This window comes from Ceratotherium simum, chromosome 9, assembly GCF_057802395.1.
Source record: "Ceratotherium simum simum isolate JZ-2026a chromosome 9, ASM5780239v1, whole genome shotgun sequence".
NCBI lineage: Eukaryota > Metazoa > Chordata > Mammalia > Perissodactyla > Rhinocerotidae > Ceratotherium > Ceratotherium simum.
Genome location: NC_141908.1, coordinates 59066742 through 59093503, shown reverse-complemented (window position 1 = coordinate 59093503; position 26762 = coordinate 59066742).

Here is a 26762-nt window from a genome sequence, read left to right as displayed (position 1 = left end):
AAAATCAGGCAAATTTTCTAAATATAATACATAATATATATCAAAATCAAATATTTTTGGATTATTTTTATCAGGTTACATTGATGTCATTGCTTCCATTCATTAGGGTAAATAGTTAGGAAAAATTGCATTTAGAATTTTCCACATGTAACAATTTCTATAGATAAAAGAACTGAATCTTAAAGCAGAAGCAAAACCCAAACTGTGGAAATAAAAAATTGAAGGCCCAGACAATCCATTAAATTTGTTGACAGTAATTTTTTTCTCCTAAGCTCTAACACTTCTGTTGAGCTGAAATCTGAAAATATTTAAAATTCTTACTTAAATATAGTTAAAACCATGAACAAATCTCTGTAGCAAATCGACTTTCCATGTCTGCAGTCACTTAATAGCTGACAAATAGTTTCTATTAGGCCGTATCTTAATTGGTACTTGAACTTTTTGCCTTAAGCTGATTTGGCTTCTATAATCCTCCCTGTCTTATCAACTGCAATGGCCAACTCCTTTAAAGCTTGCTACACTGCACATATACTTCACATGTTTATGTTTCAGCTTTTTGGACATTTTCTCCTTGTTCTTGATTGAGACACTGTGTGATTTGTCACAAGTGAATTAACTCTGAAATGTCCACGTATCCAGATGTTTAGTTTCTTTAAAGTCCACTTAATTTCATGAAACTCAGTCCACATATTCCACAATCTGACAACCAACCAACCAACCAACCAAACAAACAAACTAGAGTATGGTACTTATCTATAAGACCATTTTCTTATAGCAGATGCTGGTAGTTAGAGAATAGTCTTCTATCAGCTCTCAAAATTAAACATCCATTTTACCCAGGTTACAATAAAAGTATGGTGACTTTTATCCCTTTGCCTTCCCAACCATGTCCAGCTGATAAATTGCTTAGATTTATGTACCAGAATGCTATAGAGCAGCCAGCCATTAACTGCCTCCAGGATTGTCACCCGCCCCTCCTTGCTTCGGCTAGACCACCTCTATCTCTCCTGTTCAGCGAAGGCAGTCCTGTTTTCCATTCCTTTCTTTCCTCGAGCTGAACGGCAGCCTCTGGTTTTCCTTGCTGGGGAGGCATCCATCAATGCATCCATTATCTCTTTCAACATATTTACACACTGTGTGCGCTCAGATGATTGAGACTGTGCCAACAGTTCCCAAGGCACTTGGCCCCCAACCTACAGTCGAGTATTGTGGTGAAATATCAGGCTAAGTAAGCGAGAAGCACATGCTAGAACTGGTAAAAAGGTGGTACAACTGTACATATGACACTAAGCTGGATGCCAGGGAAACTTGGGTCGTGACTTTATGAACCACCCACTTCCTCAGAATTGGTCAATGCAGCCAATTCACTTCAGCCTGGAAGGAAAGCAATGGGCTATTGATTTTTTTTTTTTTCTTTTAATCTGTATAAAGGGAAAACGTTTAACTGGATGAATCTATTCAGTTGAAAACATATTCAATTTAGTGAAATAACATTATGTTTTAAGTCATTAAAACACTCATTACTGGAAAATAGGTACAGTTACATATGTAGATATATATATTTACACACACACGTACACATATATGTATATATACATATATATTTCTATATATTATATACTTATATATAATTTATGAGAGTCCATCAGTGTTTAAAATAGTTTAATTTTTCTGGTTATGGGAATTTTAAGTTATAAAAATCTAGGCATTCTCTCTCTAACTTCAGCTTCAATAACAAAATATACCTTATTTTTAAAATGTTCAAAACAATAACAACATATCTCATTTAATACTAAAATAGAACAGGTGACTTTTCCAAAATAGACCCTTTAATGCTTTATTTTACGTATTTGTATATATTTTTCGATGAGTAAATTTAAAATAATAAAAATAACTAAAATGAGTTACCAAGTAATTCTAGCCCATCAAGTAGAAACATATTTGAATGAGTTAAATAATCCAGTCAAACCTATAGTGAGTCTCTTGTGTGAAGTGTATTTACTTTTCTCAAGTCCATTTTATATTCTGTACTCACTAACATTTGTAATACATGACTTCCCCATACAACAGTAATTTAATGATACTTTATTCTTTGCTTGAAAAGCAAAAGAAATATTATCAGGCATATTACAATAAGCTAAACCAGTTACCTTCTAAAATGATTTTAATGCAGGCAAAATATTAGTCATCTTTTTAGCACAGTGAGATTTATTAAGACCTCAATTCAAAGCAGTAAACTAGGCTTCTTACATGCTACATCGCTTCCTATTGAGTTTCAATTAATATTTTGAAAGTTTGTATTTTATACTATAAAATTTTTAAATGTCATATCCTAGCAGATTTTGTGTAAAGAAACTAGCAATATCTTCTAGGCCATTTGGTTGAACCTGTCAGATATACACATTCAAATTCAAGGAATACACTGCAAACACCACCACTAAGAGAGACAGACCCACCAAATAGTTTAAAAAATTGCTCCCATGTCCATAGTACAAAAGAGATGAGGAAAAAGCTAAAGAAAAACTAATATGAACCCCAGACCTCTTGAAAAATCCTGACTCTCAAGTTGTTAATATGCTATGCAAAAATCTTGCCAGTGTTACACTAGACATTCTTCTAAGGAGATAAGTAGATATGGTAAATCAGATACTTACTTTTTTCCCCTCAAGGATAAAAATAGGTCCCATCCTTAAATTCTGCACACAAAGATCCACTGCAATAAAATGATTATTTTCTCTTGTCATTGCCGGGCTCGTATATTAGCACTAGGTGCACTATCTCATCTGAGGACTAAAAGATAGTTAAAGCACATATTTCTTCTTCAACCACTTTTATCTCTTCTCCTTCAGTGGAGTTAGCATCTTTTTGTTTCTTATTGTAATTGTGAGATTAAGTACCTCTTTTTCAGGAAAAACTCAAAGAACTAGAAAAAAGATCTTTTTTAAATAAATAAACCAAAACAATATCTTTTAAAAATGACCTTTTTTTCTTACCCATGTGCTTAACTATGCACTCTAAGTGCTACAGGCAACGTACAACATAATAGGTTGAAAAAGAAAAATGCATCACTGTGCGACCACACAGAGTAAAGTACAATATTAATAGGTTAATGATCTCTCAATAATAAGATATTAAGAAATGCCTACAATTTAACATTTGAGGGAGATTCATTTTTGGTTATAAATTTATGAGGCCTTTAGTTTTCTTTTTGGCCTCTTGCATATTCTCACTATAGTGCATGAATGTTATTTTCTGTATTTTCACAACCATTAATGGATAGCTTCAGACTGGCGAAAAATCATTACTTTCAGGAAAAATAATGTTGCAGCACCAAACAGAGAAGGGCAGATGCCAAGATATCACTCCAAGAAGGAGATCCCATTGTGATCTGGAAGAAGGTGATGTGAGTTACACACTTCAGGAATACCCCAAAGTTCATTTTTATTATGTGCGTTGTATGTGCAGTCTCATTTAATCTCCATAAAAATTTCATAAAATAAATACTACTATTAATCTATTTTATATGAGCCTGAAAAAATCATTTATGACTTGTACAAAGTCAGGTATCCGTAATTACAAAGGCAGTGCTCTAAAGCGGTTAAGTGTGCCCACTCCGCTGCAGCAGGCCGGGGTTCGCTGGTTCGGATCCTGGGCGCACACCGATGCACTGCTTGTCAAGCCATGCTGTGGCCGCGTCCCATATAAAGTGGAGGAGGATGGGCACAGATGTTAGCCCAGGGCCAGTCTTCCTCAGCAAAAAGTGGAGGATTGGTAGACGTTAGAACAGGGCTGATCTTCCTCACACACAAAAAACAAAAAAACAAAAAAACAAAGGCAGTGCTCTACACTTTATTTTGCCCCTTTCTCCTTCTCATTGTATATGGTAAGCAAATTGGGACATGTACAGTAGCATCTGCAAAGGACAATATACACAGAAATTAAGGTCGCCAGGCTGCCTGGGTTCATATCCTAGCACTGCTACTTAAATATTTGGCCTTACTTTCCCTTAGGCAAAATAATAGTCCCTATCTCATAGGGTTGTGGCAAAGATTAGATGAGGTAGCATGTGTAAAGTGCTTAGAACACCGCCTGGCACACAGGATGTCCTCAGCAAACTAGGCGAATGCATATACATTCATTCCCCAATCATTTATCAACCTTTCACTATGTGCAAGGTACTTGCAGGTTGGGAAAATAGAGTGATAGTCTACGTTCTCAAAGATATTAGAATCTAATAGGGAGACTTGCACACCACTAATTAAATGTCAATAATGGCTATAACCCTATTGCTAAAGGAGTTTAAAGAAACATGTAAGTGTAGATGAGAGGATGCTTCATGGATGAGGTGGGTTTAGACATAACTTGGAAGAATGGATAGATTTTGGAGAGGCAGAGGAAAGGTGGTGGGAAGCAATTTGTTGACCTGAGTAGATGAAACAGTGGGACAATCTTAAAATCTCTTTCAAAAACTCTAGGGTCTTTCACTCTTCTAGAGGAGATGCATTGCCCATTCTCTGGACAAACGCATAAAGCGTCTTTCTAGTCACAGAAGAAAACTCTCTCTTCTTAAAGAAGAAAATTGAGGTCAGGCATTTCAATGTCCTAATCTTCCACAAATAGCAGTTTGTACATTTAATTTTTTATGAAGCAATATAACCGTGATTTCATTTTTTCAATAAGGGAAGTCTTTTGGTGTTCAGAGACCAATTCCAATGTGTGTATTGGTCATACTTCCCCAAACACCACCAAGCAATTCTTGAACATGAGCAGGGTGTCCAAGAATTCAACTAAATTCCAACACTATATACCTGGAGATAGCATCAGATTCCACAGGTTAAAAGTTCAGTCCTATAAGACTGCATCCCCCTTCCCGCCCCCACTTCAGATGCCAGTCGAAAGCCCAGGTCATTAACTGTACTTCTGATTGATGCTGTGAGTCAGAGGTTCCCATGACTCCTTCCTAGGGTTCAATTAATTTGCTAGAGTGGCTCACAGAACTCAGAGAAACCTTTTACTTACTAGATTACCAGTTTATTATAAAAGAATATAACTCAGGTACAGCCAGATGGAAGAGAGGCATAGGGCAAGGTATGGGGGAAGGGCACAGAGCTTCCATGCCCAATCCAGATTTGCCTCTCTCCCCAAATCTCCATGTGTTCACCAACCTGGAAGCTCTTTAACCCCATCCTTTTTGGGTTTCATGGAGGCTTCATCACTTAGGCATGATTGATTAAATCGTTGACCATTGGTGATAGAATTCCATCTCCAGCCCCTCTCCCTTCCTTTCTCCCCTCTGGGGGGGAATGAGAGTTCCAACCCTCTAATCACGCCGTTGGTCCCACTGGCCACCAGCTTTATCCTTAGGTGCTTTCCAAAAGTCACCTTATTAATATAACAAAAGACATCTTTATCACTCCCAACACTTAGGAAATTCTAAGGGCTTTGGGAGCTCTGTACCAGAAATGGGATGAAGACCAAATATGTGTTTCTTATTATAAATCACAATATCACAGGAAGGAAGAAAACCAGTAGCTACAATCTGAAATTGGCCTGTATGCAATTTTGCTAGAGCAGGCCTTATCTTATCTAGAGAGGAAGAGTTTGAAGGTTATGGATCTTTACATCTTATCTTTAGAATGTTATGTTTCTTCCTCTCTTCCGGGTCCCTACTTTCACTTCAGCTTGGTTTTTAGTTCAGCAATCTAGAGAGGATAATAGATAGACTGCCAGATTTAGTTTGTCCAAAACACATCATCCTCTCCACAAACCAGCTGCTCACTTACTGTCCTATTCCTCACACTGACCAGATTGGAAACTTAAGTGTCATCATCAACATTTTCCACTTGCTTGTCTCAAAGATCTGGGCCTTGAGATTGAAAGTCCAAAATGTCACTAAAACTGGTGGCTTCAACCCTTATTACTTTACCATGGACTGTTACAATTGCTTTGCGATTGGTCTCCCAATTTCCTGTCCATTTCCCTTGCAATTTATCCTAAACGTTTTGCCAGAAAAAAACAATCTAAAGAATAACAGCTTATCTGCTGAAAAAATTCCCAAGTCTTCCTATTTTCCATAGAATAAGTTTATACTCAGCCTGCCGCTCAAGGCTTTCTAGAACCAGACCCCAGCCTGCCTTGTCTCCCACTCTTGCCCTCTTAGTGCCCTTTTTTGGAGATTTCAACTTAAAGACGGAATAAAGTGATCACTCCTTCAAACAGGTTCTCCCTTTCACATGCCTACACCCTCAAAGATCTTCCTGTTGGAATTCTACACATTTTTGAAAACCATCCTCAATAACTACATCTCTGAATCTCACTAGGAGTTCCTCCTTTCTCTAAATTCCCATTTTACTTTGTATATACGTTTTGGGTCATTCAGCATATTCTAAATTGTGTTATAATTACATATGTAACACTTTCAACAAGGAGCCGCTTATATTTAAAAAAAAAATGCACTCCACAGCACCTAGCTTAGTGTCTTAAATAACAAGCTCAAAAGATGTATATCAAATGAATGAACAAATGAATGAATGAGCCATGGAGAGTGCAAGGATGAGGAAAGAAACACAGGAAATTTTCTGTTTGCAAAAACTAGGTTTCCAAAGTTTTCCTTAGCACACACCTGCACTCAGTCTTCTGATAATTACAATACTAAGACTTCTGCTCTGTATAATAAGAAAGGAACAAGTAGGCGGGTTTTTGTTAAAGCAGGGAAATCCAGGAATCAGCATTTTCAGGTAAGAAAATAGGTCTTTGGATATTGATATATAATTCCACATTATTAAACTTAAACAGGAAGATAATATTTCCAAGTTGAAGTATTTCCAAATTTATAATGCATGATTACTTGGTAGTAGGCAGAGAAGGACACAAAGTTTTAACAAGACAAATGTAAAAGATCTTGCTGAATTTATACAGCTTATAAAGAATGCTTCTAGCCTGCCTATAGAGGGGAACCCGCAATTGTGTCTAGCCATTAGTTAAGGCTTATTGCTAGAGTTAAAAGATTCTATGGATTCGAGTGCTTCCAAGTTCTTCAGCTTATAAAATTTCAAGTCACCTTTGAACTTGAATGTGCTGTATAAATTTGAAAAAACAAATACAGGAATCGTGCCATTCTTGTATTGACAAGCACTCACACTTTTTACGACCCAATGCCACACACCTACTGGATTCTAAGATTACTGAGGGGAAGGGATGAAGATTTGGAACCAGACAATTTTATTCCATTTTAACTGCTGTTCAAGCTAAAAGCGTCACTTGGAATTTAAATCAAAGCCAGCTTTAACGAACTAAACCAACCCTATATGAAAATGCTTCATTTCACATCAACTCTCAAAGCTGATTACGCATGCATGTTATTTGCAAAGGGGAAATTCGATTGGCTCACGCACTGAGAGCTGCGCCGGAAGTTAGTGTTACAGCCACTTACATCTCAGATGACGTGAAGCATTAGTTTGCTCTGATAAAGTAGACAAGCCACGGTGAAAAGATTACTAACACAATCAATTTTTTGCTAACAAGATTTAGGGGTGACTTAGGTACTCATTATACACTCATTGGATTTAGGACTCAGACTTTGAAAGATAAAGGGAACTGTGCTTTAAAGAAACAGAACAGAGAAATCCCTCCTTCTTAGGTGACTCATCTAGATCATGACCCACAAGATCTCGTATGATCTGGCCCACTGTCTCCTGGACAAACCTCATCTTGACCATTCTCCCTCTTCCTCACCCTGCTCGAGGCCCTGGGGTGCACGATGCCCTTTATTCGCTCTGAGCCTTTGCACTGAGCCCTTCACCTGGGCTCATGCTTATCCTGTAGATTTGCTCTATTCATTACGGTAGCCACTAGCCACCTGTGCTATGGAGACTTAAAATGTGGCTAGTGGGAATGAAGCTGTGCTGTGTTAAATACACATCAGATTTTGAAAATCTAGTGTATAAAAAAAAGGACCTCGTTAATAATTTTTTGTATTGGCTACATGTTGAAGTGATAATATTTTGGATATACGGGTTAAATAAAATATATCATTAAATTAATTTTACCTGTTTCTTCTCATAATGTGGCTACTAGAAAATTTAAAATTACACATGTGGTTTGCATTTGTGGCTCACATTATATTTCAAACGGACCACACTGCTTTATATATTAACTCACATGTCACGGCAGAGAGTTAAATTTGTCAGTAGGCATGTGTTTGTTTATTTTCTCCGTTTTATACATTGCTGTATCCAAACCACCTAGACACATGTGAGGCATGAAATAAACATCTGTGGAATGAATGAATGTATTATACATGCTGTGATTAAGAGCTTGGGCTCCGGAATCAAGATGCCTGGATTTCAATCGCAGTTCAGCTATTTATTAACTGTATGAGCTGGTACAAGGGACTTATTCTCTTAAAGGGTAGTTGTTAAGAGGAAATGAATTCTTACATCTAAAGTGCTCATATCAGTGCCTGGTATGTGCTCAGTGAATATTAGCTATGGATAAATATCATTATTCTAGTCTGTCGATGGGAATGTAAGACATAATAATGCTAATCCTTTGCTTACCGTGTTGGTAAATAGCAGGGCCATGATTTAACTCTTGAACTATATAACTCCAAGACTCCCTTTCTGTCTATTACATGAATGTAAATCAATGATTGATATAAATAAAAACCTGAAGTCAATTTTAGAAGTTACTTCAATAATGTTAAAGGTAGATACATGATGATTCATATCTGACCATCCTGAATGATATATCACACTTTGGACTTTAAATTGAGCATTATCTGTTAAAAATGTGACATGTGATAATTATTATATTAGCTAATATTTACTTAGTTTTCTTAGCAGCAGGCACTCTTCTTACATATCACAAGAATCAAAATATTCAATTCTTACACCAACTCTGAAAGCAGACACTATTCATCATGATTCCTATTTTCCAGATGAGAAAACCAAGGCACAGAGAGGTCAAGTACCTTGCCAAAGTCACATAGCTACGAAGTGAACGAGGTGGAATTGCACCTCAGCTGGTGTGGCCCCAGAGCCTGTGCTCTGCCCCTCTCTGCAGCACGGCGTTCTCCTCTCACATCTTACGGCTGTGGAACAGTAAAAGATGGGCACGCATTCAGCCTTGTAGTTGCTGTGATTAACTCAAAGACAGGAACTGACTTCTGGTATTTATCAGTAACAGTACATTTTCTAAGAAAAATTGTTTTTCTGACTCAAACTGCGGAATGGACCATCTAAAAGTAAATTTTCCTCCCAAAAGACATCTTTGTAATCCATATAAACCTAGGCCATCAAAACCTCTGCTGTCCTGAGGATTGCTGCCCCTTAATTGGACTTAAAGCAAGAATAAACTACCCTGTGTGTCACACCACATCAAGCCCAGTCAAGCTCACTAAGTGACAATTTGCTTCTCTCTTCAGAAGCCCAGCACAGCAGATCCTATGCTGCTGACACTCACAATATTTAAATAAAACCAGACTAAGTTTATGATTGAAGAAGTCATCATCTTTCATTAGAATGAGAAAATAAATTTTCCGTAGTAGGCTTTTACTAACATGTTTGAATGGCTCAATTCATTTTCTAGCAGGTCCTGGCCAATATCTAGCACAGAGCAGTCTTGTTGAAAACAGTCCTCCTAAAGAATCTACTTTGTCTTGATGACAAAGAAGTGTGTTCTTCTCCTGACAAGAATTTGAAAAAAAAATCCCCTAAACCTTCTAAATGTTTTTACATTTCAGTAATTTGGTTCTGTGACATTCTATCCTGTGTGAGGGAAAAAAAGGGAGCAAGGGGTAAGGAAAAGGACAGCTCATGATCAGTGAGCTCTCTCAGGCCTATGGCAGAAGCAGTTGAAACCCGGAAAACCAGCAGCCAGAGGTGGCCTGAGAGTCGGAGAGGCCAGGTTCTGCTTCAACCCTGTCACTCACTACCTCTGTGTATTTGAGCATCTCACAGACCTTTTCCAAGTAATTATTTATAAAATGATAGTGTTCACTTAGATTACAAGACCATTTTCAGTCTGTACAAGATCTTTCTTAATTTGTACATGTGTCAGAGAATTCCAATGTCTAGAATCTTGTTAGAATGTGGGAGTCACAGGGAGGTGGTCCCCTCCATAGAACTTGGAGAGGAGGCATGTGATGCCCTCTGGTAGAAAAAGTAGCAAAATCTACACACTACAGTTGTGGCCAGTAATCAGGGAGATTTAACTGGGAGAATGCATGTGATTCTATGATCGAGGGGCTTGGGAACACTCGTAACTCAAGAGCACAGAAATGGAACGTGAAGATGCCTATTGTGTTGAAATCTAAACATGTGTGTTGTCTTTTTTTTTGGAGAAGGATGATGTGAACAAAGGATGTATAGTCACCCTGAAAAATAAAAAAGGGAAGACCAAGCAGATTTGTATTATTTACTTACCTATCCAGTTCTGAGTCTGGGAGTGTGGTGAGAAGCATTTCCCTCTGTGGAGATGGGCAGATCAGACACCTAGAGCTCGATGCACTTGAGTGTTCAAATCAGATAACTCGCCTTGTTCTGATTCTGCTCTTAGCAGGCACCCTTTGGCCCACATGGAGGGAATGCGTTGGGAAGACTAACATGGATATTCAATTTGTCTATGGTTATATATATATATATTTTTTATTGGAAATAAGTAAATCTGCGTTCTGATGCTATTCCTATGAGAATGAGCCTCAGGGAGTATATGCACCAGTTGGCCAACTCAAGTATTCTAGTCTACCTAATAATAGTATTTCTCATTCTAATTTAGTTAATTGATATTGTAGTTGAAATACACCCATCTCAGTGAGTTTTATTAATGGACATCTGTCCCTGGGAGACGTATCTTTTCTAAGGATTCTGGCAAGATTAGGTTTAAAACCACATATCCCTAAGTGATCTGGACTTTGGGTTCACTCTTCCTTTCAAAATGCAAATAGCAATAGTCCCAGTCTCTTTCCTACTTGATTAGTAGGGAATCCTGTCTTTTCCCTCTCTGAGTATTTCTTGGTTTCTTAGGAATATCTACAAGTCCTAAAACCCGTCCTGGTTGTCCCTTATCATCGCTGTCAGCCATCTCCCTTCCTACCAGTAGGTTTCTTGGCCAGTTGCTTTTTGCATGTCCTCACCAGTGTTCCCACGCTTCTGCGGAGGTTCCCCTACACAGTGTCACCATAGGCCTGGCGCAGGCTTGAGAACAAACTCTGTTCACTAAAGATGTGGGCTTGTAAAAAAGAATAAAACCAAAAAAAGAAAAAGAAAAACTTCTTAAAATTGGACAAAGATTTTATTATGCATTGTTGAAGACCTAGCCCCCAGTACCTTAGAATGTGACCTTATTTGGAAATAGGGTTGTTGCAGATGTAATTATTTAAGTAAAAATGAGGTCATACTGGAGTAGAGTGGGCCCCAATCCAATATGACTGGTGTCCCTATAAAAAGGGGAACTTTGGACACAGGGACACATACACAGGGAGAGCACCATGTGAGGACTAAAGTTCCTCTGCCCAAAGCCAAGAAACTGCAGGAAGCTAGGAGAAAGGCTGGGAAGAGATCCTTTGCTAGCACCTTCAGAGGGAGCATGGCCATGCTAACACCTTGATCTTGGACTTGTAGCCTCCAGAACTGTGAGACAATAAATTTCTCTTGTTTAAACCACTTAGTTTGTGGTACTTTGTTACAGCAGCCTGAGCAAACCAGTACAGGTATTATGGCTCCTTTGAACTGCAGGCTCAGCCTCTCCCCAGGGCCCCCTGCATCTTAGGCCTCAGCCTGCTGCCACACTGCAGGGACCAGATCGCTGGTAGATAAACCTGTAACTCTCTGTAGCAGGGACGCTGGTGCTCCTTACCTACTGTATTGGCCCCACAACCGACCTTATTGTGTTCTGTATGACAGATTAAAAAAAAAGAAAATATTCTTTACAGCTAGTATAAGATCTGTTTCACAGTCAAGATCAGAATGAGTTCTGCCAAGATGCAATTCTGACCATAATGAGAAAAGTTGTCTCAAACTCCATTGCAGGGTAATGTCTGGCTTTACCTTTGTGTAACCAAAGAGGCCCATGAAGCATTGATCCAAAAGAAAAGTGTTCTTCTCAAGGTTGAATTCTGCTTATCACTTCAGAAGAGAGGTGTAAAATAGTAGCTTGTCTTCTCTCTAGTCATTTGGGTCTTAGAGTGTAAGGCACCCTGTACCTTGGTCTAGGAGCTATGAGATTATGAGCTCACTGTGGACATAGCGTGAATTCTTAGGTAAATGTCACCTCTGGAGGTCCCCTGGCTAGCATTTTCCAAGTGCAGTGAATGGAGTCCATGACCCACCCACATCTCCCTGTCCCCTGGGCACTCACTGTTCTCATACATGCTAATGGCTTTTCACAACAAGCTCTACCTGAAGGTTGTCTCTAGCCTCAGGGTGTGTGGCCCACTCCCAAGGCAGGCTGGATTGCCAGAGTTAAAGCCCAGGGAACAGCCCTCAATCAATGCAAAACAGGAGATGGTGTATAAATGCCTGTGATGGTCAGTGGGGTGGGTTGAACTGTGTCACTTAAATGATATGTTGAAGTCCTAATCCCTGGTACCTGTGAATGTGACCTTATTTGGAAATAGTGTCTTTACAGATGTAATCAGGTTAAGACGAAGTCATACCATACTAGGGTAGGATCTAATCCAACATGACCGGTGTCCTTGTAACAAAAGGAAAATCTGGACATAGACAGACACAGAGGGAAAATGGCCATGTGAAGACAGAGCCAGAGATTGGAGTTATGCTACCATAGCCAGAGAATGCCTGGGGCTACCAGAAGCTGGAAGAGGCAGAAACCTCCCCTAGAGATTTTGGAGGGAATATGGCCTTGCCAACACCTTGATTTCAATCTTATAGTCTCCAGAACTGAGAGAGAATAAATTTCAGTTGTTTTAAGCCATCTAGTTTGTGGTACTTTTTTACAGCAACACTAGGAAACTAATACAGTCAGTTTGGCTGGGCTATAGCACCAGTTATGTAATCAAACACGAATCTAGGTGTTACTGTGAAGGTATTTTGTAGATGTGGCTAACTTTAAGGAAAGGAGATTTCCTTTGATAGTGTGGGTGAATCTCATCCAACCAGTTCAAGGCCTTAAGATCAAAACCAGAAGTTTCCCAGAGAAGAAGAATTTCTGCCTCCAAACCTGCCTGAGTTGCCGGTTTGTCAGCCTACCCTGCCCTACAGATTTCTAACTTGCAGCCCCAACAACTGCATGAGCCAATTCTTTAAAATAAGTCTTTTTAATTTATATATATATGGTATTCTTGACCTTGTGTGATCCTGTCCCCTTGAGTTTAGGCAGGATCTGACACTTACTTGTAACTAATAGAGATGATGGGACATATATCATTACATATACATAAGAACATTACGTAAGACTGCAGTACCTGTCTTGCTGAAAGAGTCTCCCTCTTGCTGACTTTGAGGAAGCAAATGGCCATGATGAGAAGGCCCACCTGGCAAGAAACTGAGGGCAACCTCTGACTGACAGCCAAAAAGAAACTGAGGCCCTTAGTCTGCCAATCTGCAAGGAACTGACTGCTGTCAACAAACACGTTAGCTGGGAAGTGGAGACTTCTCCACTCAAGCCTTGCATGAGACTGCAGCCCCAGACAATTCTTCAATTGCAGGCTTTGAGACCCAGAAGCACATTGGTTAGAAATGGTGAAGAACTGTGGTGACATACTAAATGGAAAAAAAGAAACTAGAACTTGGGTCATCAGAGTCCTAGTTCAAGGACCCTTTTGTTCTACACCATGTATCCCTTGGGCGCTCACAAGAACACAAAAACTGCACACCAACTTCTGGTGCAAGAAAAGGCTCTATCTTTCATACTAGAGTGAGCATGCAAGTATGGGTGTGTGTATGCTTGCCTTTTGTCCTTTGTAAGAATTTGATTTATACATCAGCACCTCTGTTCGTCAGCACATATCCCTATTTCCAATTCAGAGCAACTTGACAGTAACGAGCATCAAAAGTAATCATTTCATGTGAGGAAATAGAGGGTTATTCAGCCATCAGCACTCAGGAAAATTTGCCCTCTTGGCCTCCTGCTTCCTGACTAACATTGATTCAACTGGAAAACTGCAGAGATGTGGCTCTTTCCCCTCCATTTAAAGTAATTAGAATTAGTGAGAGAATGTCTTATTGTCATACCTATTGCTAGTTTTCACAATTACCGTGAACTTCCCAGAAGGGAAAGAATAAAGGGGAAACTCATATTGATATTTGGCAGGCCAGATTATGTTAGCAATCAACCATTGAGCTCATGGGATACCACTTCCAGTAAGGTTTTCTCATTTATTTTTCCACAAAATTATGATCTGATTCATTACCTTGGCATTGATGTATAACTATGGTGTTGAGGAAAAGGTATAAGATCAGAAGTCAGAAAACTTCTCAGAACTATTCACAGTAACATGTACCCATCATCTCACCCTGAATTAGAAAAGCAGCCTAAAAGCCAGGGCAAGCTCCCCTCCCAGGAGAAACTTCAGCATCACTAGATGTGGTGAACTATAGCACTCAATTTTAACAAAATTCCAGGGGGATAAAATGGATGACTCCACCCTCTACAACTACTATGGCTATATGTCTATGGGGGACTTTGAGAAGCTTAGAAAGTTCTTCATGCCCCTGTAATAAGCTATTTCACAATCTCCTAAATTTTTTATAACCTTTACATCAAGAAATTTTACCTGGCCGTGTCTGTGTCTTTCTGTTAATCTTATCACCATGATGTTGCTACATGGTGCAGTGGCCGTGGAGTTGGGGTTGGATGTGGGCATGTGTGAGAGAACAGATTAACATGTTAATATTGTTTGTGTCTTGTGTCAATATCTTCTTTTGGCTTGTTTTTATAAATTTTCTAAAATTAATATGTATTACTCGAGTAATTTTAAAGTCATTTAAAGGCAACTTTAAAACAATGCAGATGGAAAGACCCCAAGTTTGATTTGGTATCTATACATACCATGTGTAAACCAATTTAGCTGTGGTTAATGTCTTTGGTTGGTGAGATTATGATTTTTTGCTTCTATGTATTCTAAAATTTATAATCAGAATAATGCCAATAATTAAATTTTTAAGAGTGTCCTCATATTTGGAAATATTAGGAATCATGGTCTAAGCTCTGGTCACTCAAAGTGTAGACCACAGACTAGCAGCGTTGACATCACCTGGGAAGCGCAGAAACTCAGGCTCCACCCCAGATCTACTCATTCAATATCTGCCTTTTGGCAAGATCTCAGGGGATTTGTATGAACATTAAAGTTTCACAAGTACTTCTGTGGGTGACAATTCACTACCCAGAGATTTTTTTTCCCTCCATGTTATCAAGGCTCTTTAGTTCCTCTGTTAAATATTCTGATTGGCAATAAATGCAGCTACAATTGGAAGTGATTGAAGTCCCATGATGGACAATTTGTCACTCCAGGGAGCTTTGTACAGGATTTATTCTCTGAGATATTTTAATTAAAAATATACGTACTTTAGAAGACTATAAATGGCCTATTTGGAAGGTGGAGTAGACAGAGGAAAGGCAGGGAAGGTGTGAGGAGGAAGCAGCTTTGGCTATAATTAACCTTCAGTAGAAGTGGAGATAGGAGGTGCTCAGAGATATGAGAGTCACAATGGAGGTTAAGAGGTAGATATGTTTTTCTTAATTGAATCAGTTTTGTTCACCACTAATTACCTGATTATGAAAAGATTTATTAATAACTTATACCTATATGTAGCTTTAGATTTTATGAAGAATTTTACAAATATTATCTTATTTTATCTTTACCACTATCCAATGGGATAGGCATTTTAAGTAAGAGCACTGTGATTCGGAGATGTTAACATCTGGCTAAAGATTGGAGAGCTAAGCAGTGAGGAAACTATGAGTCAAAGCTTCCTTCTGCACCAATAGCCAAGATTAAGCAGGGAAGAACCACTCCTATGACTGCCCCTCCTCACAGGGTCTCCATCTCTGGCTCCAATCCCATTTACTCACCTATGTGTCCCTCTCACCTACTGAAGCCTGGGACTGTGTTGGGTTCTAGGCAGAAAGCAAAACAACATGACACATGTCCCTACTGACAAAAAGCTCACAATCTCCCGAAGATGGACTGTCCTTTCCATATTTTAAATGTATTTAATTCAGTATATCAAGCCCTCGTGTCATCACCCTTGTGAACATGACATACCCCATACTGAGAGAGGGCTCATTCTGGGAATAACTTTTCCTTAACCTCTGGCTCAAAACTTATCTTGTAACAAGCCCAGGGAGTTACTCTCTATATAAACCAGCATGTTTATATTAAAATAAGTGAGTCCATTTTCATCAGAACACGGTTTCCCTTTTCATTGTGATATCAATACCTATCCAGAGAAAGCAGGGATAGTATTTCCCAGACTAACAACCCCAGACCATTTCAAATGGAAATCCCTCCTGATTACGTGGCTTGTCTCTGTTCCGAAGGGCTGCACCCCAGAGAGCAGAGAATGGCATTTTTCTGCCAGTGCTGCTGCTCCCAGTGAGAAATGACTGCTTGAAATCACCACCAAAGAAGCAGGCTTTACTGTTCTGCCTACTTGGTTGCTGGATTCATTAAGATCACTGAAAGATTTTAGTTTAAAAAAAAAAAAAGTGCCTTCAATAATGAATGCTTTAATGAAAATAACAGCTTCAGTTTTTCATAAATGCTAAACTAGAAAATGTTATTAAAATTTTGCCTCAGAGCTGAGCACTCTACGCACAGGGAAGTTTTTCCAATCTCATCTGCATGCATTTACTCGTCCTGGTTGGTGGCCCCAGATACGAACCTCACAGGGAGCAAAGCAGTGTGGTTAGAGTGTGGAGTCTGGAACTATATGTCCTGATTTTGAATTGAGATTCTGCCATGGATTAGCTGTGTGCTCTCAGGCAAGTTACTTGACCTCACTGTGATTCAGCTCGTTCATCTGTAAAATGGGAATAATAATAGGATATGGATAGTGTTGTTATCAGGACTAAACGAAATCATGTATCTATGGTGCTGAAGACAGTGCCTGCCATATAGTTAACATCATACGTGCATTAGCTATTGTTAAATTGTGCCTTTTCTGGAACAGAAGTCCAAGCATATTCCCTTAGGAGGAGTGAAATACTTCACATACTATCTATGTGATAGTGCACGTCGCTACTCCTACAGAAAAGTATGACACAGCAGAAATAGTACTGAACAAGGAATTAGGAGATACGTGTTGGTAGTTCTAATTCTCTTAATTAGTTTGGGGTCTTGGGTAAATTTCTTAGCCTTTCTAAGATCTAGTTTCTCCCTTGGAAAAGAGGAGGTTAGAGTAGTTAATCTCAAATTTCCCTTTCAGTTCTAAATTTCAGTGATTGAGTTTTTGTTTAGGGTTCTATTTCGTATGAGAGAGGGAGGGTTTGTATAACTCATAATATTTAATAATTGCATGTATAATATAATACTTTCTATTTGAAGCTATAAGAAGAACCATTTAAACTGACTTAGCTAACAGCTAAGAGCTATTCTGTACCAAATTCTATTCCAATTATTTGGTGCTTATGTCACTGAACACGGAGTCTACCGGATTAGAGCTAACTGAATCTCTTATAAAACTCACAGCAGGGAATGGATATCCATGTGCTGAACCACACTTCCAGGAAAGTGTATAAAATAACTCTAAGAATCTGACCCTGAAATGGTAGGCCAGCACTATAATAATTTCATGGCCCTGGGATCCAGTGGAAGGCCACAGCAGTCCAGCCATGGGAGGCTGAATCACGGCCAAGACCTCATTATCCTGCTGGAGGAAGGGAGCCTGAACTGAGATAACTTGCTGCTCAGGGGTCTTTGAAGACCCAGTAAGCCCCACACAGCACATTCAGCAGATGCTTTAGTTTGTGTGGCAACGGGTTGTACATGTGAATCTACTAAAATCACTCCTGAATTATATCAGGGCAGAAAGTCTTAAAAATCTGCCATCCATGACTTTCAATAATAATGGTGGGTGAAAAGTCATATCCAAGCTAAAAATGAAAAGTAAGAGGTTGTGTTTGTGGTGTTGATGTGATTCCTGGCCCTCCTGGTATATTCACCCTGGGATACCTGTCCATCTGGAATTCCTCTAGCCTGTAATATTTGCTTTGGAGATAGCCTGCTCACATTTGAGGGGAGACTATCACAGCTTATAATTCTTAGACGGCACCCTCCCTCTAGCCCCACATAACCCTATATAAAACAAAGAGTGGGAAAATAATAAATCCCTGCTGAGATGTGATGCTAAGTGATCAGCACTGCGAAATTACAAATTAGACCTTTGAGTGTTCTTGAAACAGATACAACTGTGAATGCTAAATGCCCATCATTTATTTACTTTAAGAGAGATTTTGCTAATGGTTAAGAAAAAAATGACGAGGATAGTTGGGCAAAGATCCATAGATTGGCACTATCCAAGAGAACTTTCTGCAAAGATGGCAAGAATCTAGATCTGTGTGCTGTCCAGTATTGTAGCCTCTAGCCATATGTGGCTATTTGAATACTTGAGATGTGGCAAGGGTGATTAAGAAACTGAATTTTAAATTTTATTTAATTTTAGTTCAAATAATGTGGCTAGTGGTTACCATTTTGGACAGTGCAGCTATAGATCCTACAAGTCGAGAAACTTGAGTTGTTAGCATTTAGTAAATAACTGTAACCAAAGCCCTCTGCCATGATTTCCACTGGCATTTCTCAAAACCTCTTGAGAAAGAAATTTACATTCTAATTTCCAAACTTTGTATTGAGCAATCTCATGCAAATCTATCTGCAAGGAAAATTATGAGGGAGATGATGTCTGTGTTTTTCTTCTGTGGTTTTTCTTACCATTGATCTTCTCCTTGGATGCCTCTTACCTTTTCCTAGCCATTAAGTCCCAAGTCACACTTCGTACTCTATTCTGCTCTACTGCTTATAAACTAAGTTATTAATTTATAATGTCCCCTAGGGGAATTTTTATTGTGATATGTGACTACTGAAGACCAAACAATGTCTTTGAATCCTGAAGTCAACACTTTTCAAAGCATGAGAACCCCTGGCATTACAGCCTTTTGGGGGCTAGAGAATGTGTATGTGGAAAATTTGGATTCCTGGTCCCACTGTAGACACACTGATTCCAAATTCTCCGCGAAAGGGAATAAAGAATCCTCTTAGGGGTCAGCAAAGTAGGTAAGAGCACAGATTCTGGAACCAGGCTGCCTCAGTTTGAATTCTAGTTCCAGCCTTTACTAAGTGTCAAACCTTGAACAATTGACAAACCTCTTTGTAGTTCCACTTTCTTTCCCATGAAATGGGATAATCATAATACTTAACTTAGCATTGTTGTGATGAAAAAATCAGTTGATATATGTGGAGTGCTTAAAAGAGTTCCTGGTGCATATTAAGCTCTATATTAACTGTCATTCCTTTACTTTTAGCAAGCAACTTGAACGAGTCTTATACATATTTAAGTTTGAGAACTCCAGTCCAAGGAAAATAGTGAAAACAGTAGAGAGATAGGGAACCAGATTGTGTAGTGGTAGCTTCTATCTTGCGCCTCTGTGTTTTCAGCTGTAAAATAAGATGGTGATATTTGCTTAGAGTTAAATGGATATAGAAAACAAATGTGAAAGCCTTTTACAGTTTATGTAAAGCTGTACTATGGTTTACACTTGAGAATACCAGATTGGGGTTTTGACTGGAATGAGATGCTTAGGGGCTGTCAAATAGACCGAGTGTCACATTGGGGAAGTGCAAGAAGGAAGAATCAAACCCGTGCACACAGCAGGGAGCAGGTATCCCCATATGAGTGCAATTTACAAATAGTTGTGCTTATTACACAGAAAGACTTTCAGTGGAACCATTGTGTGTGCCAGGTTATAAAGCCTTCCATTTCACAAATCACATGTACCTGCCAATTGGGACAGGCACTTTTCCCTTGTCAGCAAGCTGGCCTGAAAGCTTTGCTGATCATCCTCCTGCCAGTTAGAAAATGGATCTCATCATCAATTTATTCTGGAAGTGAGAAGCTCCTTGCCTCTGGGAGAGATTATAAGATGGAGTCATTTTACTCCTGACACTTTCAGAGTCAGTTAGTCGTTGTGGGACAACTCAAGATCCACGTTCTGTGCCTTTGGCAAGAAAACATTTTCCGGCTACCACCTCACAGAGGACTTTTATTTAAGGTCTGTGTGGGACCAGAAACCCAAAGCCAATAAATTGATATTTTCTAGAGAACACAAAATATCTCAAGACTGAAGCTGGCAGACGTTTTTTTTCGTTTTGTTCAGTATTACAAATCGCTATTGTTTTAAATGGATGATTGAATTCTGAATGTAGCCTACAGTAGGTTTTAACATTTTCTACCCTCTCAATTTCTGAAATACCTATGTAAACTAGCTCATCTCTCATTTTACTTAGACAACATACTGTACTCTATTTCCATTAAAAAAATCATGCATGCTGCCCTTCTTTGATATGAAATACATTTTTAAGAGTCCTACATGTCTATCATGTAAGTATTTTTCTATGAAGAATGTTTGTGCTTTAGAGCTTACTGCAGAAGAGCAAAGGTCAATCTAATTGCCCAGTATATTTATCTGTTTCCAGAGGCCAGTTCAGTTCAGGCTTCCCTAGAACATGGATCACTTAGATGCTCTGAAAAGGGGTTTGGGAAAATTGAACGGAGGGTACCCCTGGTACAAAGAAGCCTTGAGAGCTCTGCTCAGCTCTGAAGCTGAGCCAAGTTGAGCCTCTGACATCTTGGAGAGATTGTTATCTAAGCCTCACCATAGACTATTCCATTAGCCAGAAAGAATTGTCAGAACTTTTTTCAACAGGCCTCATCCTCTTAAGAGCCTATGAATAGAAAATCCAGCAGATTCTGTCTAGAGTGGATAAGGTCAGTTGGGCACTCAAGAAGGTCAAATTGACAAGTTCTGGGACTGGTATATGACTGTACAAGCTTGAGGCTCTGGAGAGCCAACCACTGAACATACTGCTGTTTATTTATTCTTCTTCACACCAGGTTGACGTTGTCTTAGATTTTTTTTTTCTTAATTTGCAGTAAACTTTCATTGTATGAGCATTGAGGAACTGAACACAATTGCATAACTTTATTGAGCGAATCCTTTATCTAACCCCCCGTTCTCTGCTTCCATGATATTTTCAAAGTAACTTGTTTTCCACCGATCCAGGAAAAGAACTACCAGCACCAAAAGCAACGAGAAATAAAATATATTAATTTTTGGCTTTTGAGCTTCCAGTGGCCCAGTTTGGGTAATATGAGGGTCCTTTAAGAAGGTTTCAGAGGTAAATCACTATATACTATTTTTTGCATTACAGGCTGACTTGAGCACCAAAGCCCCCATGTAAGTTCTGACTTCAATTAAAGTAGCTCTTCACCTTGTAAGAACTCATGGACAACTTTGAGAATCTAATCAAAGCAATGGACTCAATCCTTGGTAAAAATATCTTCTATGTACAAACACAAAATTTTGGACACATTTTTAGGGGGTTCTTGGACATCATGAAGTCCATCTGCCCAGAACAAATCTAATTTAAACCAAAACACTAAATTACAATATAGTCTAAAAGAAATAGACTTTGGAATCTGACAGCCTAAATTTGCACTGTGGCTCTGTTACTGGCTGTGTGAAGTACCTTACCTAGACTTCAATTCTCTCACCTGTAAAATAACGATGATAAAAGCACAGATTTCCTTTGTGAGGATTAGATGATACAATGCATGTAAAAACACTTAGCAGAGGCCTAGCATCTAGAGAGCATTCAGTTGAAGTTGCTACTAATTTGATATCCATCATTTGAAAACAAATATAGAAGAGATTCAACAAAATTGAGAATTAGCCCAGATGTTGGCATTTCTTTCATCTCATCCCAGAAGTTGTCTCATAGGTAAACCAAAGTAGATTTGAAGAAAAAAAATAGACAAAGATTGAGAGAAATGCTTGAAAATGGAGCAGATGTGGCTAGGAACAAGGTACCATGGTGGGAGAATAAGATGGGGAGGGCTTTTAAGCTGTGTCTTTTTTCATTGTCCTGGCCACATAGCTCAAGAGACAGAAAAACAGTACTGCCTACCCAGTGCCACTGAGTCAACAGATAACACTCAGGCTGCACAGGAGTCTGACAAGGGTTAAGAGAGATAACAAAAGGGTCTGGTGATGACAGCAACCCCCACAGCATTGCCAAACCCATCCCCAGCATTAACCAACTACAACCAAGGGGTAAGGATCTTCTGGTGAGGAGAGAGCAAAGACGGAGGGTCAAGTCTAGACTGTGGTGTGGTGGGCTCTCTGCCCAGGATCTCATCTTCCTACCTACCTTTAGCCCTCAGGATCAGCACAAGCTAGAACCTGGGCCTCCCTACTTACCAAAGCAGCCCGAGAAAAACATGTTCAAAGGCAAAGATCACTAGAACTCTGAGGAGCATAACTGCTAAAAAGCAAAGACAGCAAACCTAACTGCAAATAGCAGGCGGACCCAGCTCTTGTTTATTTACGTATTTATTTATTTATTATCTTTTTTATTACTCAAAATAAAACTGGTGAAAATTCTCAAAGAGTTAAAAGAGAATAGTTGGAATATGAAGCAGAAGCAAGCATTTATAAATAAGAATCAAGTCGGCATATTTGGTGTGAAAAATGTGAGTTTAAATAAATTATTAATGCATTAGGTAAATAACTAAAAGGATATAGGCAGAGAATGAAATAGGGTACTGGAAACTTGGCTACAATATTCTCCAAAAAGCCCTTGCAAAGAAAAGAGAGAAAGGGGAAAAAGTCAAGAGATATGGAGTCAGTAACAGAAATATCAAAATATATATAAAAGTTCCATTAGGAGGAAAAAAATATATGTAGGCACAGAAAAGAAAACATTTCAAGAAATAACATCTAAGAATTTCTTCACCGGAAAGAGGATGAAAAACTTTAGATTGAAAGGGCTACAGAGCGAAAAAGCACAGAGAATGAGAAATTCAAACCTAGAAACATTACAGTAAAATGTATGAATATTGAAGACAAAGAGAAAAATTTGAAATTTTCTAGAGAGAAGAGAAGACCACTCACCCACAAAGGTAAACAAGTCATATTGGCATCAGTCTTCAAAAAAACACACTTGAGTATAGAAATAGAGTGGAATAACATTTTCAAAGGTTTAAGGAAATAGCTTCCTGATTTTAAATCAAAATCAAAATCTAGCAATATGTTGTCATATATGATCATTAAGAGACATATTTAAAAACAGATTCTTTTGGGAACTTGGAAAACTCATTCTAAAATTTATACAGAAGAACAAAAAACCATAAGTAGCTAAGTCAGCTTTGAAAAAGAAAATAAAATGTGCATGAAGCGGTGGGAGGGGAGAGACTTTCTCTACCAGATATGAAGACAGAACCAAAGCAGTAGTGATAAAAATCAAGATAGTATTAACAGGAATAGAGTTTGGAAGTAAAATATAGCACCACAAAGCAATGAGGAAAAGGACTGTTTATAAATGGTATTTGGAAAACAGGCTCACTATAAGAAGAAAAATATAAACTTGTACATTATCACTGCATAGATGGCAGACAGATTAAAAAGAGTTGCATTAAAAATAAAGAGATTAAAAAATTTAGAAAAAAATTTTGTGACCTAGCATAGAAAAAACTTTTTAAATGAAACCCCAAACATACAAACTCTTAGAGGAAAAAAAAAATCATTACATCAAAATTAAAGATTTCTATCTAATGAGGAACAATACAGACAAAGTCAACAGACAGATGGGATACTAAGAAAGACATTTATAGATCAGTAAGAAAAAGACGGGAATCTCAATAGAAAATTGGGCAAATAGATGAACGAGCAGTTTAAAGAAAGGGAAGACATATGACTAACAAGAACGTATATGAAAGGATGCTCAATCCTATGATTAATCAGATAAAGGCAAAATTAAAGAATAAATAGATATCATTTTCATCAGTCAGGATGGCAAAAATAAGGAAAGCATTTAATAACGAGTGTTGCTAAAGATGAGAGGAAAAAGAAATTCATATACTGCTGTTAGGAATATAAATTGGTACAGATATTTCTGAAAGCAAACTGATATTTTATTTACTGCAATTAATTATCCATTTGCCTTATAACCCATGGATTCCAATCTTGGATATATATCCAGAGAAGTCCTCACACAGCTTCCTAAAGGCGCATGTATAACAATGTTCATTGAGCATTGTTAGTGATGGCAGGAAGCTGCCAACAACCTGGGTTGTTGTTGACCAAGGATGTGTAAAATATGAACTATGCAGATAACGGAAAAGTTTCCTATAGGGGAAAAAGGAAAATGAATGTACATACCACAGAGTGAAGAGATTTCAAATGTGTTAGGTATGAAATGTAGAAAACAGACAAGCTCAACAGCAAAATATCCCATACATAAATTTAAAAAATACCCTCCCACAAAACAATACTGCAAGGATATGTGCATATTTAAGACTCATATCACAAATAGGGTGGTGCCCGTGAGTACGAGGGGGATGGGAGAGGGTATTGGGAAGAAGGAGAAAAATACAATAAACAAGTTTGAGGCCTTGAATTGACCAATGATGACAATGTGCCAAGAGTTGAGGAGCATGATTAACTCAACTCTGCACTTGAGAGCAACTTAAAAATACAAACTCATACATCTTTAAGGGTTAAAGAAAACTAACAAATAAGAGCAAGAGGAATAAATAGAAAATATTAAAGAAACCAGAGTGAAAATTTAACTTTGGATAGATTTAAATATCTTTGCATGGAAGAAAAGGTTAAGAAATAATTTTTTTAAATCTTTCAATACAATACAGTGTTCTATTTTAGGGATGTTTTCCTTGAATATATCTTGCTTATTCATCCTTATTTTGAAAGGATCACATATCTGATGTGATATTAAAATTGTAAGTCAAAAGGTAATAGAACCAGTCATACCTAAAAAGATAAAACTGCAGAAAGTGTTGAGAAGTCACCTAATATTTAGTAATGATGATATAAATAATAATACCACTGATGTCTTGAATTAATATATCCTCTTATTTCCTACATGCTCAAAGAATTGTGACTGTAACTCACAAAATATTTGACACAAATATTGTACTGTCATCATTTTTCACAGGTTATCACATCAATTCACTGCAATGAGACCTAGTGGTGCCTGATCTTCTCTGTCAACATCAGAAGGATTTGTGGTCACATTCTTATAATGAAGAGCAAGGCTGGGCTGTTAGAACTAGCCTAAGGCAGTTATTCTGATATGAAAGTGAATCATGCAACAAGAGAGGGAGACTGAAAAGAAATGACTAAAAAAATCGGGGTGGAAATAGTTTCAGAAATTGGACAAAGTACTACTGGAATCTCTATATTCATCATTTCTGTGATGGATATTTTTGTTGCCTCCGTATGCTTCCCATACACTGTCACCACCTTAAATGCCCCCGTATCTGTCACCACCACAGTACCTATTTCCATGACACAAAATGCTTGTCCTTTTCTAGAGCCAAGCCTAATCATTTGGTAAACTCAGTTTTACTCTCCGTTGTGACTAGTGTGAACTAACTAGTGTGAACTAACATTATGAAATATTGATATTTTACTGATCCCCTCCAGAGACCCTCTCTATCCCATTAATCCTCCATTCTATAGACAGAAACATTTTTTATCTATGAATTTACACATTTGTCTATATTTCTTCCTCGATAGCCAGAAGTAGAGTTGACAAAAACAGCTATGCAGTGACACTTTTTTTATTAACATACTCTTTCTTCTTTCCTTAAAGAATAGTGACCACATGTCTTAATTGCTGAGTACGGAACTTTTTAGCAGTGTTCTGAATAAATTCTTATTTTCCTACTGTTTAAAATTAGTTCTATACCGTGATTTCAGTGCCCTGAGTATGTCAACCATTGTTACTCCTTATAGACAACCGAAAACTAAGTACTTACAATAACTTGCTGACTCATGTTGACCATCTTATAACCAACCATCAAAATTTTATGGATTCAATGATTCACAAAGATTATTTTTCTTCTAAAAGGAAATGTCTCCTGGACAAACTTGAAATAAATAGTTTGGGCATTGTAACCAAGCCTATTATCATCATAACAAAATATTCTATGAAAGAAGCAAAATTCTAACGTCACCATTACCCAGAATTCTCTGTGTCTACTCATGTCAGTTGAGAATTAACAGAGGAAATTTCAGTAGTTCAGTGACAGAGCTACAAATTACACTTGGTTCAGATGCTAAGGCCCAGGAGGAAGAAGCCTCAGAGTTTATACAATAGTTTATAATGTTGAATGAGTGTTATTTTTCCATTAGATATAAACATACAAGGTCTTTGAAACAGTGAAAGAAGAGAGGGAATCCTTTATACTCAGTAGAATATTGAAAAATCCTTCCCTGAGGGAAAATAATAAAATAATCTCATGATGTTATTATTAACAAATGTAATCTTTCTATTCTCAGGCAATTTATGTAGTTCTGGCAAATATATGCCGTCATTAGTGTACTCTCTGCTGCCTCATGATTTTTGCTTAATAATAAAGTATATGGTGCTCTCACAAACCACAGATGTTTATGAAGAGGTTTATTACTTTCCTTCATGTAAAGCTTAGGTGTATTTGCTAAATTTCTTCTCCTTCCCTCTGTCATTTTCCTAATTAACAATTTTCAGCAACCCCAGGCTGTGTTGC